Source organism: Grammomys surdaster, unplaced genomic scaffold, assembly GCF_004785775.1.
Source record: "Grammomys surdaster isolate TR1022 unplaced genomic scaffold, NIH_TR_1.0 139, whole genome shotgun sequence".
Classification (NCBI taxonomy): Eukaryota; Metazoa; Chordata; class Mammalia; order Rodentia; family Muridae; genus Grammomys; species Grammomys surdaster.
Genome location: NW_021604597.1, coordinates 19791206 through 19803733, shown reverse-complemented (window position 1 = coordinate 19803733; position 12528 = coordinate 19791206). Strand labels below are relative to the sequence as shown.

Genomic DNA, 12528 nt, shown 5'->3' with positions numbered 1-12528 from the left:
CCTCCCCCAGCAGCTCTCATTTATAAACAGATTCTTGATTAAGTGTGCTACTTTATACTCAATTCTCCTTTTCTGTGCTGGAGTTTTAGTCTCCATAATACTTACATAGTTTTCGGTTACAGTCTCTGTGTCTCTGTGTCCATAGGTATATTGACACCATTCTGTCAAGAAAACATTAGTGTTTTGTGTCATCCACCCTGTCTTGTTTTTACAATCATTCTGACTTGTCACAAATAGTTCAAGCCTTACATGGAGGTTGTGATAAAGTCATTCCATTTTAACTGAGTACTACAAAGTCTGTCATTCTCTGTATGTTGTCCTGTTGTGGGCATCTGTGTTAATTACCATCTCCTTCAATAAGCAGCATTTTTGATGACAGTTTAGAGATGCACTGATTAAGGTATACAATGTTTGATTTGGAGTCATTTTTATCACTGTATTTATTTACTGGAATAAATAAAATAGTTTTTTTTTCCCCTTAGGGCCTATGGCCTGAATTACAGTGACAACCATGGGTTCTATTTAATCAGGTAGGCCTACAAAACAAATAGGTCACTCCCACTGGATTTATGTAATTATTCTACTGTAATATCATATCATATAGGCCAGTTGCTATTATAGCTCATGTGTTTCATGGCTAAGTGAGATTAATTATCATATTTGTCCTCTGGCCACATGTGATGAATCTTACAGCTCTATAAATGTTGATAATAGGGGAATGAAAAGTTAGTTTAGCACCAGGTTTAGATTTCCATGTTTCATGACATAAGTAGCTAATGTCTTCAGCAATAGAGTCTTAGGTTGCCATTGGTTCTTAAGAATAACCAATGATATTGAAAATTACCAATAATATTTGTTTGGGGGGGGCGTCATCTAGAGGAGCCCTTTGGCCAACAACACAATAAGATAAAGCATTTCTTATACTGGATGTATATTGGTCACATCTCTGGTTGTCAGTATAGAGTCAACAATATTAAAGATTTTTGTTAAAGGCAAACAGATAGAGGATGAGAATACCTGGAATAGCCATTAAAAGGCAATGTGCATTAGAATATGCATATGGATTCAGAGACTGAGGCATCTCATGGCCTGCTCTCATCTATGAGAGATGGGGTTCCAGTCTAAAGGAGAGATACCACATGCCCATGTCATGGACAGCAAAATACAAACTCAGTGGTATCTTTGGATGTGTATCTGTCTCATTTCTGAGTAATTATTTGTCTTTTTGTTTAAGCATGCCAGTGTCATGCTTACACATTATAGTTTTCAATTTTGTGTCTTCCTTGTATTTCTCTGTATGTGAATGTGTGCAGGTTATATTCACATATGCTTATATGTGTTTTTTGTGTTTTTTCTTGATTCTTTTATCTTCTATTTGTTTCTTTTGCCTTATTGAGATTTGTTTGTTTTGTTTGATCTTTATTAATTTATCATTATTACTATTATTATTTATTTACATGATTTCATTATGAATAAGTGCAAGCATCATGTGGATTTAGGGTGAGTAGGGAGGTGGAGAGGATTTAGAGAATATACTGTACAAAAAATCTATTTTTAGTTAAAAAGAAGAAAGTGAGGCACTGCACTTAAGAAGTTTGTCAACTTCAATCATAGAAGAAATGACAGAGTAGATGAACCAGTGCATTTAGACGATTGCTGACAATCTGAAGCCTGAGTTTGGGTCCAGAACCAATGTTAAAGTATGACAGAATCAACTCCTTCCCATGCACCCACATACATATACACATAAAATATGCATCAAATAAATATACAGATATTTTAAAAGTAATGTTCAATAAAATGAGAGGAAATGCTTAGAATTAAAATAAAACTCACTATAAATTGATGCTATTTATTTATATATAGATATAGAAATATATAGAACAATATCTTCAGTTAGTAGTCTATCATAATAGATATAAAATTATGTTTTATTTTATATCAAAAATCACTCTTATAAGCTTATCTTGATATAATTTAATGTTTCCATTAACCTTATTAACTTAATTGTTTGATATGTTCAAATTTAAAATATAAATGATCAATACGTGTTACATTTGTGCAAAAATGTCTGTGAAAATATTGAGTACATTTAACTAATTTTACTGAAAATCTAATGCTGTAGTTTTTTCTTTGAATAAAAATTAATCCTTTGTGGTAATTTCTAACAAACTATTCAAAAGGATCTGTAAATGTACCATGACATTAAATATAATACATCTAAGTTAAAAGGTCTTTGAATTCTAAGAACTTTACTAATGTTGAAGTAATCTCAATGTATAAAAGTAAGGATTTAAATTTCAGCAATACAAAGTCTAAGCCTAGTGAGATAACAGCTTATTGGTAAGCACTAAAACCTTCCCACAGAGAAACAATTTATTTCCCACAGAGAAAACAACATATGAACAGAAGCCTCACTAAGGATGCAATCTGATCTAAGAACAGATGCTGGTCAATAATTCAATATCTAAAGCCAACTGATAAAAGAGGAATGGCAAACATTTATTCATGAAGTAATAAATTACATATTTATGTTTCTTGCTTATATAAAAAAGTATTCTGCATATAGACTGTTCATATGTGTGTGTGTGTGTGTGTGTACATATACACACAAAGTTTGCATGTAGAAAACTATATAGAAGTCAACTAAATGAAATTTGCTATACATCAGTCACTGCTTAGGACATTTTCTTTAAGTATAATTTTAATTATGTGTGTGAATATGTAAGAGTACATATTCTCATATAGTCAGAACTGGTCTCAGATTGACACAAACCCATAGTTACAGGTGATTGCAATAATTCTGTCAGAATTTTTGGGAACTTGACTTGGATCCTCTGCACACTTGCTCTTCAACACTGAACTATCAGGCCAAGGCCCCTCATTTAACACATTATATGCAAATATATCCCAGCTTTCCCATTATATTGCAGTTCTATTTTTCTTTTGTCTGTATGCTGAATCTCATTTCATATCTACACTGTATGGTGCCATATAATTGACATTTATAAAACAGAAAACTATTCTCCCACAGGTGTAATTAATAGGAAGCTATCAATGGGTAAGAACCCATGAAGTTTCTGGTAGAATGCATGACTTTCCTCTTCTTAAGAATGTTTTAAGTTAATTAAAGAGTCACTGGTTACCACCCAGATATGTGTGACAATACTGCAACACTAGGGTTAACTCAAAATTAAGAACTAAAAAACAACTGAAGAATGCTGAGGGTAGGAGAAATTGTCTTACTTCCTGAAGGAAAATCACACCAATCGGTTATCAAATATCAAGCGATTAGCCATGAAAATAAACATAAGTACAAATAATACTATACACATGGAATAACTTATGTTTGTGAATTTACAGATATACATATTAAAACATGCATTATGCAATAACAAATTTTAATAAAGCATGTATTTGAAAGACAGTAAGGAAATATATTTGAAGGGGTATGGGGTAGGAAAGTGTTAGAATTATGTAACTCTATTATAAACTTAAATAAATAATATTATAAACTTAAATGAATAAATAATAAAAGTGCTGGAGAAGATAGACGGGCAAAATAATACATATGAAATGAAAGCAGAAATGTAGATGTGGAAGAGTGACAGGAAAGAGGGGACATAAGGAAACAAAAAAAATTAATTTTATGTGAAAATGCTATCATGGAATTTTTTCTGCTCTTTTAAAAGTTTATCAACTTTAAAAACCTTTCTAATTTTCATTCTGCCTTTTCTGGATGACTCAGATTCATCTTTTGCCTATACTCCTTCAGTCTCCTTCTCCATTCTTTCTTTAGTAAGTCTCTCGGTTTCACTGGGGGAGTCCTCTTGAACCTTTCTTTTGGTTAATCCCACTGACCTTGCTCTAACTCTACTTTCTGTGCAGACTTTGTTCTAGGTTGCTGTCCATCATCAGATTCACTGACTTCTTCAACAATGACTGACTCGGGAAAATTAGTGTATTCTGAATCCTCAATGCTCATCTTCCTTTCATTTTTGCCATTGGCTTCTTCATTCTATTTATACATTGTGCTTTTTCTTTTCCAGATTTTCCATTTTTCATGGTCAGTTTATAGTTCAAGTCTTTGTCTGTGTCCTGGCTTCATAAACTGTTCAAAATCCGAATATGATTCAGAATTGACTTGATTTGGGACAGCCTTGTCTCCCAGGTTTTCTACCTCTTGTTGTCTAGTTCATCCATTTTTTTTCTTGCTATGATTCATCATTTGAAGAACCATCCTCATCAGACAATACACTGGCTTTAATTTCTTCTAAAAGCATCTGCTTAGCAATTCTATTCTCAGGATCACTGTCAATGTCATCCTTAACTTCTATGACAGGCACTGACCTAGACAACACACCATCTCTTGAAGACTGACATAATCTAATGTGAGAAGGCTGCATTACATTTTCAGTTAAAGGCCTTATCTTCTGTTCATCACTTCTCCCATCACTTACAGAAGAGTAGTCATCTTCTGCATTATCCGAAAATGAAAAAGTAGTATCTGCTGGAAGTTTTTTAGTAATTGTTAATAAGTAGTTTTGTTTTTTCTCCTTAGAATTGCCTGTCTTCTTCTGGCTTGATATTCTTTGTTTTTTCTGCTTTTTATTACCTTCTTTACTTTCTTCAGTATCAGAAGATAATGAACCACTTTCATTGATATTTCTCTTTGAATTTAAAGTTCTTCTTTCTCTCAAATCAATTCTTTTTGGTCTCTTAGTGGGAGAATCAAAACACTCTCCTTTCAACAAATTATTCTCAGTTTCAGATGATAAGTACTCTGGCTTTTTCTGTGAACTCTTTTCCTGCAAGCTGCATTTTTTCTTTTCTCTATGAGAAAAGATACATGTATTCTTTTTATCTTCTGTCAAGTCAAACCTATCTCTTTTCCTTAGCATCTTCTCAACACTTCCAGGTAACTGTTCCTTACTTTTATCTTTTATTGTTTCACCTTTCTTTTCTTCATCAGTTATATATTTCTTATTTTGTTTTATTCCTTTAAGAAAATAAACAATTTCTTCTCTTTCAGGGAAACTCTTAACACCATCTAATGAAGACTCACATTGTTCCCTTATCTTGACTGTTTCTTCCATCAAGCGTGTGGCTTTCCTCTTTTCTGTTTCAGTTTCCTTCATTTTCTGCTTCTTATTCCCTTCTAAAGAGTCAGCACTTTGCTCTTTCTTTTGAGATGCGACACCAGATAAACCACTCTTCATAATTTTACATGTTTTAATGTTCACATGTTTAAACTTTTTAGTTTTAGCAACTATTTTACCTTCAAGAAACGTTTTATTTTCCTCTCTCCAAGAAGAGATATTAGCACCAACAGCGGAAATTTTTGGCTGTTCCCTTTCACAAAGCATATCTCTCAATTGCTTCACGTTCTTGCCTTTCTTAAATGATTCATCTGATGTATAGAAGAAATTCTCTCCCTGATTCCCTTCAGTGTCATCATATGGTCTTTCTTGTGTAGTGTTCATCTTTTCTAGCTTTTTAGCATCTGCTACTATTTTACCCTGCTTTTTGTCTTCAGAATCATCATGATCTTTTTGATATGCAGCACTCTTTTTTGTTTCTCTGTCAGTCCCGATTTTGCTTATGACCTCTCTTTCTAAATCTGAGTCACTATTTGAAAATTCAGAGTGATTTTGAAATTTCTTTTTATAGATTATAGAATTTTTAGATGGTTTTCCTTTTTTAATACCAAAATCTGAACCGGAAGTAGAAAATTTCCATTTCCTATTTGTGTCAGTATCTTTCCCTGTTTGGATTTTATGAATTATCTGTATTTGATTATTGCTAGTTTCTAAGGAAGAGTGATCCATCTGTCTTAACTCTGTGAAGACTGCTAGAATTTCATCAGACTCTGAACTTTGATCTACAATCCTTGCTCGTTTAGCTTTAGACACCTTATGAAGTGTAGGGATATCGATAGCAGCAGTAGCAGAATTTCGCTTATCCTTTTTTCTTACCAGAACTGAAAGCTTTTGCTTTTCTTTAACTAGTTTGTTACTTTCCTCATCTGAATTTGATATTGAAGGTTTGGTTTTCCTTTGTTGACTCGAGGACTTGGTTTTCACACGTAGGGATCTTTGAAGATCAGCTTCTTCTAAGAGGAATGGAACATTATTTTCAGCCAAATGTTCATGCTCATTATTTTCTTCTTTAGCTCCACATTCCTTTGAAAAGGGAGCCAGCCCAGAACTTTTATGGACATCTTTCTCTTGTGGAACTTCCTGGCAGTCAGTACCTTTAGTTGGGTAATTACAAAGGGAAATTGGAATGAGTTTAACATATAATTCTTTGCTTAATTTTACTGTAATTTTTGACGTAATATTTCTTCTTCTGTCTTTTGAAGAAGTTTTCAATTTTAGAGATGAACTCTCCAGTTCTAGCTCAGTCCCCTTGCTGCCATCTCCTTGATAATCAGCTGAACTTTGAACATCTGTAGCAATCTCAAGGTTCTCAAAAATGTCTTCTGGAACTGAGGAAGAAACAGATACAGTATCCATGTCTAAGATTTCAGAAGTGTTAGTGAGTTTGTTCTGAGGTCCTTCTTCCCTACTCAATTCCTTCTGGTCACCATTGTTATTTATTTTCTGTTTGTCTACTGGAAAGTGCTTACTGACTGTGTTCTTTATTGTTGGTCTAGCATCCAACTTTAAAACACCTTTCTCTTCTGAAGAATAGGATTTCCCCCTTTTTTGCATTTTTGTTTCTGATTTAGCGTTTCTGATTTTAAGCTCTTTGGTACATTTCTTTTTGCTTATAGCATCTAAAGCTTGAATCTCTGAGTTCAAGTCATTTTCTAATGCAAGATGAGCCTTCTTGATATCAGCTAACACAGATTGAAAAGACTTAAGCTGATATAACTTCATAGCAGAACTCATTTCTGAATTACCTGCTGCCTGCTTTAGAAAATTAATATAACTGAAGCTTGTGTTAGATGTTGTGTCAATCAGTTTTTTTGTCTTCTTAATCATTTCTTGTGATACAGCTGGTGCTGAATAAGCGCAGACTACAGAACCAGAACACAGCTTGACTAATTTTGTTTTTTCTCCATTATAACTGATTCTATTCTTCTTTGCTGAAAATGTATGTGAATGGTCACATAGGTTACTACTTTTTTCACTGACAGCTTCTCTCTTCTTATTGTTTTGAAGCCACTGTTCTAAATTCTCAAATATGCTGTCGCATGCAGTGACCAAGTTCAGTAGAGGTGCTGGGTGACAAATGTAGCAATGCCATTGTTTCCTTTCTTCCATTATTGTAGATAACTCTTTCCGACCAAGGTTGTACCGGATACATTTCTTACAGAAGGCATTATGGCAAAAGTCACAACAAACCAAGTTCCCACCTTCTGCACACCATCGACATTGTTCATCGAGACCATTGGAGTCGTAGCTAATGTTATCACTCATGTAATACTTAAAGCAGTTCTTACAGATAAGGACTTTCAGAGAAGGATGTCTAAAAAAGGAACCTTTTTGAAAATGATTGACCTGTTGTCCACAAGCAGTACAGCTCACGATCCCATTAAATCTGAAGCTGTGTTTACTGAGGTTTTCCGCTTTCGTATAACTATTGCTTTTAAACTCAGTCCCATTAAAATCATTTCTGATTTCATTCAGCAATGGGTATGGTTGTACAATGACTGTACCTTTGGGAGAATTTGGCATAAAAATATTATTTTCTGAATTCTCATGAGTAGCCTTTACATTTCTATTCTCTGCCATAGGCTTTTCGTTAATAGGGTCTACATATTTTGATTTTCTCTTTGATCGTGACAATCTTAATGATACAGTCTTTTCTGGGGTGATATTTTCCCCTTCTTTGCTGTTTTTCATCATATCAGAATTATTTCCAGAAATATGAGTTTACCTCTGGTCCTTCTAGAGAATATGCCACAAAGTTACGAAGTATTTACACCAGTGTGTTCAACTTGGTTTCTCTCGGGATCAGCAGGCATGTTTTCACCTCAGATTGCCTTCTGTGCTACAACACTCCTCAGGTACAGTTCTCCAGCCGCAGGCACCTTAATCTTATCCGAACTCACTAGAAATTTCGTTGCTTTCAGTGCCGGTGGTGGCTATTTCCCAAAGCGGAACTACGCAATGCTGCCATGGAAACCAAGCCACCTACGTCAACGCCTCCATTTTATTTGTCCAAACTATCAAGAATGCTGTGCATGCAAGTAAAGAGATATTATATAATCTATGCCCTTGTTTATGGGTTCTGACAGGAATCTAGGAACATCCCATTTCTTAAATATTCCCTCATGTTTTAGAATTGTTACTATTTATCAGATTAGTGAACAATGATACCAGAGGATATATGTATGCCTACGAGATTTCTAATACATTGAGTCCTCCAGGGAAAGGTACACTTAAACTAAGGGGTGTACCTGAATTACTTAAAAAATAATCTGTCAGTAAAAAAAAAAAATGTTTTTTGTTTGTCTGTTTTTGTTTTCCTTTTTTGTAAACATTGTAAACAAAATAAATATTCTTGCACAATACCAAAATCCAAGGATATAAGAACATGGGACAGTGAGTTCACTGTCACTGAACACTGATATTTATGTAAAACTCAGATACAGGAACAGACACAGGATTAGTTGAATGTCTATAATTTTACATGCACAATTAATTAATTTACAAAGTTCTTTCATATAAAAACAAATACAGCTATCTGTCAAGTTTCAAATCCAATTTGGGACATAGTATTCTGGAGTGACTAGATTAGTTGACAATGTATTTATCATAATTTATTATTGACCTAACCCAGGTAATGAGAGAAAGCATTGGTCATTGATCACTGACTTCCACATTAATTTTGCAAATGTGCACATGACTCAAGCACACACACATATTGTAACATTAATGTTGACTAGATTTTACAATCAGATTTTTAATTTTGGTTTGAGTTTTAAAATTATATATTTCTCCACATTTTTTATAGCATAAACTATTGTTTTGAAAAATGGGAAGGACATGAAATGTATTTGAAACATTAGTTAATGGATTGTGTTCCTATAACCAATTTTAGAGATAAAAATGCATTGATGTCTTACAGTTTATTAGGCAGAAGAGTCAAATAGCATAATAATATCAGAAAATAGAAAATAAAATCATTAAAATAACCAAATTTCAGATTCAATGTATGTCTCAAGTTAATAAGTTTCTCTTTTTATGAAAATTAAATATCTGAAAACAGTATTTAGCCATTAGGTTTAAGTACTAAAATGTTATTTAATGTGACTCTCTAAGAAAAGGGTATTTCAAATTTATAGAGACACATAATTTATAAGTAGTAGAATTTTTATTTGCCTGTCTGTAAGCCTTAAAGGTGGATGATATTCAAATCAGCAATAACTTTTTATCAGTTCTCTATAATCTATTTTGGAAAGTGAGCAGTATTAATTCTGTAATGTATCAATAGGACAGTGAGTAAAGCAAAGTCCCTTCTGTCATATCAAAATTATACATTTTACCTTAATTTTGAGATCTAATTGGAGTCAGACAGATATCTTACACATTTCATATATTTTTCAAGAATGAACCTCATTTCATTGAAGACATAGAATTAGGGAATATGTTCAGGTACAAATGGATTTCTTAAGCAGAAATAAGGAGAAAAGAGAAAGATGGTTATTTTATAGATATATTACTAAGACATAATATTTATACCTCATCATAAGAATATCTAGGTAATTCAATTGAATTATACAATCCATAGTGGTCCAATGAAGATGTTAAACATCCATGTCTCTTCAAATATTTATTCTATGTACTGCAAACTTTGTTTTCTTTTCATCATTTTGAAATATATATTTATTTATTCATTTAAAAAATACATTACATTGTGCTTTAGTCTCAATTTTACTGTGCTTTTCAAAAGAAGTATGTAGTACAATTATTGGACTCTTAAACATTTCCTTAATATTTTTAAATATTTTATATATATGAGTATTCTGTGCCAGTTTGTATGTGTACCATTTTTATGCTTGGAACATGAAGGTCATTAAGATTTTTTTGGACCTGAAATTATGGATGATCTTTGATTCATTTGTAGTTATCGTTTGTGGAAGGTAATAAGTATTGAGAAATTTCAAATGTCTGTGTGTAGAAGTTCAGTTTTCCCAACATTCTGTTTTGAAGATGCTTTTTTTTTCTCAGCATATGCTTTGGAAATCTTTGTCAAAATTATATGCTCATGCTTGTCCTTCTGTCTAGGTCCATCAGTTTACATATCTAGATTTATTGATTTGTTTACCTACTTATATATTTATTTGTCAGTACAAGAATACTTATTTTTTTTCCTTAGCCTACATAGTCCTCTGTGGCTTCTGGTGAGTTTTAGGAACTTTAAAAAAAATCTTTATCAAGTCTGAGAAGAGGAGATTTATTTTGATTACATTGAATCCTAGCTTTGTAAATAGCTATTGGTAAAATGATTATTTTCTCAATATGAAGTCAACTCTCCCATTGGCATATCTTTCAGTCTTCCAGTTCTTCATATATGCCTATAGTTTTCTTTGTGGTTCCTGATGTAACCCTGGCTAGTTTGTCTATTAGAGTGAAACTGACTTAAAGAAGGAGTTTGGAAGTGATTTTCATGTTTTGAATAATTTGAGAAAGTTGACTGCAGATCATCTTTTAAAATCTTCTGAAATTTTGTTGTGACTCCTTTTAGACCTGGAGTATTTTTAGCAGAAAAGCATTTTAATTCTATTACTTCTTAAATCTCAGTTGTTGCCTGTCTGTTTAGATTCTTGACTTCTGCTTGCTTTATTTTGGGTGGAGGAATTCATCCATAGGTTTGTGGGCTACCAGTCTTTAGGGAGTAGGTTGTTTGGGTTAGTTTTTTTTGTAATAGCTTTCATTCTCAGTTTGATCTTAGAACTGCTGAGTTATTCTTTTCTTTATTTTCTTATTCTCCCATTTCTTGCAATGTAAAATCAGTGTACCTTTTGGAATGCTTTACTATTTATCTTTAGTTACCATAACTTTTCACTTATAGTTTATTGAAACCATCACGTTCACAATTTTAAGTCTACAGTAAAAGACAAGTGATATTTTAATCCACACACAGGTGCTGATAAATTTATAATTTCCAAAGAATTATTTTCATTTAAAATGATAAAACACATAGAAATTTTAAAAGGAAACATTTAATTGTCAACTTCCTTGTTATTCCAAAGAAAGGAATGCCTATTATGTAATGACTAATTATTTAACTTCAGAGGCTAAATAGCAGCATCCTTTATGTAATATAATTTTATATTTTAAGTTATTTTGCTTGAACTACTGAATATGAAATTGAAATATCTGTTTATGTATTCATATGTATATTAGAGTTGTTTTCCTTAGATTTACTATTCATGCAGGCTTTCACTATCTTCTGCCTTTACTTTGCAAAAAATAGATTATTTACTATTAATCTCTTTTATTGAATTTTATACATAAGAGACATCTCTTGTTTTAAAATGATTGCATATAATGAGAATAATCATTACTGCTCAATTTTTACTATTGTGATTTTTTTGTCAGAAGTGTTCTTAATTTTTATGTGTAGTTTCCATAATTATGGAGTGTCAATATCTGGTATTAGAAAAAAAGACATTTAATGTTATCATGATGCTATTTAGCTACATAACATTGGTGATGATTATTAAATGCTATAGAATGATTTCAATAAGTATGAATATTCATTTACTCCACACTCAATATCCAAAAACAGTGAAGGAAGGCTACAGTGTCTTAAAGTATCAATAGTCCATGTCTCTTAACATAGGAATGTGAAACGAAACCTAACTGAATACTAAACTACTCAGAGCAGACCAAGTTTAGTGTGACATTTTTATGACTTCTTACATATAAAGATAAATATTAATGCTTTCAAGAAAGAAAATTTGGAAGGGACTCTTGCAATATGACACACACACACACACACACACACACACACACACACATATATATATATATTCCTCCAGCCTGGGAACACAAAGGGAGGGACTACTCATGGCTCCACCTGCATAGGTAGTTGAGGATGGCCTTATTAGGTGTCAGTTGGAGAAGAGAGCCTTTTGTCCCTCGAAGGTTGGATGCCCAAGTGTAGGGAATTCAAGAGCAGGGAGGCAGGAATGGGTAGAAGGGTGGGGGCACACCCTAATAGAAGTAAGAGGAGAGGCATGGAATAAGGGGTTTTGGGGGGCAATTGGGAAAGAGGATAACATTTGAAAGGTAAATAAATAAAATATTCAATTAAAAAAAAGGATAATCAAACTGGCAATTGTAGTCGAGCAGTTGAGACGTTTTGTCAACAATTTATTAAGGGGATTTCTTATAATCCTCAAGGACAGTGTATTGTGGATTTCTGCCTGTAGTTACTTTTTAAAAATGGTCTCCCAGACAGAGATGTTAATTTAACAGGCTGGCAAGCCAAGGTTGGGTAAGATTCTGCACAGAGCCTTACCAAACTAAGACAGAAGTGTGTTGCTTTGGATAATGCATATTCCATGAG

The 12528-nt window shown here is 32.9% G+C and overlaps 1 pseudogene; it reads right to left on the bottom strand.

Moving 5' to 3' along the window:
- Positions 1-3647: 3647 nt before the first annotated feature.
- Positions 3648-7871, bottom strand: LOC114618021 (annotated as a pseudogene).
- Between the last annotated feature and the right edge of the window lie 4657 nt (positions 7872-12528).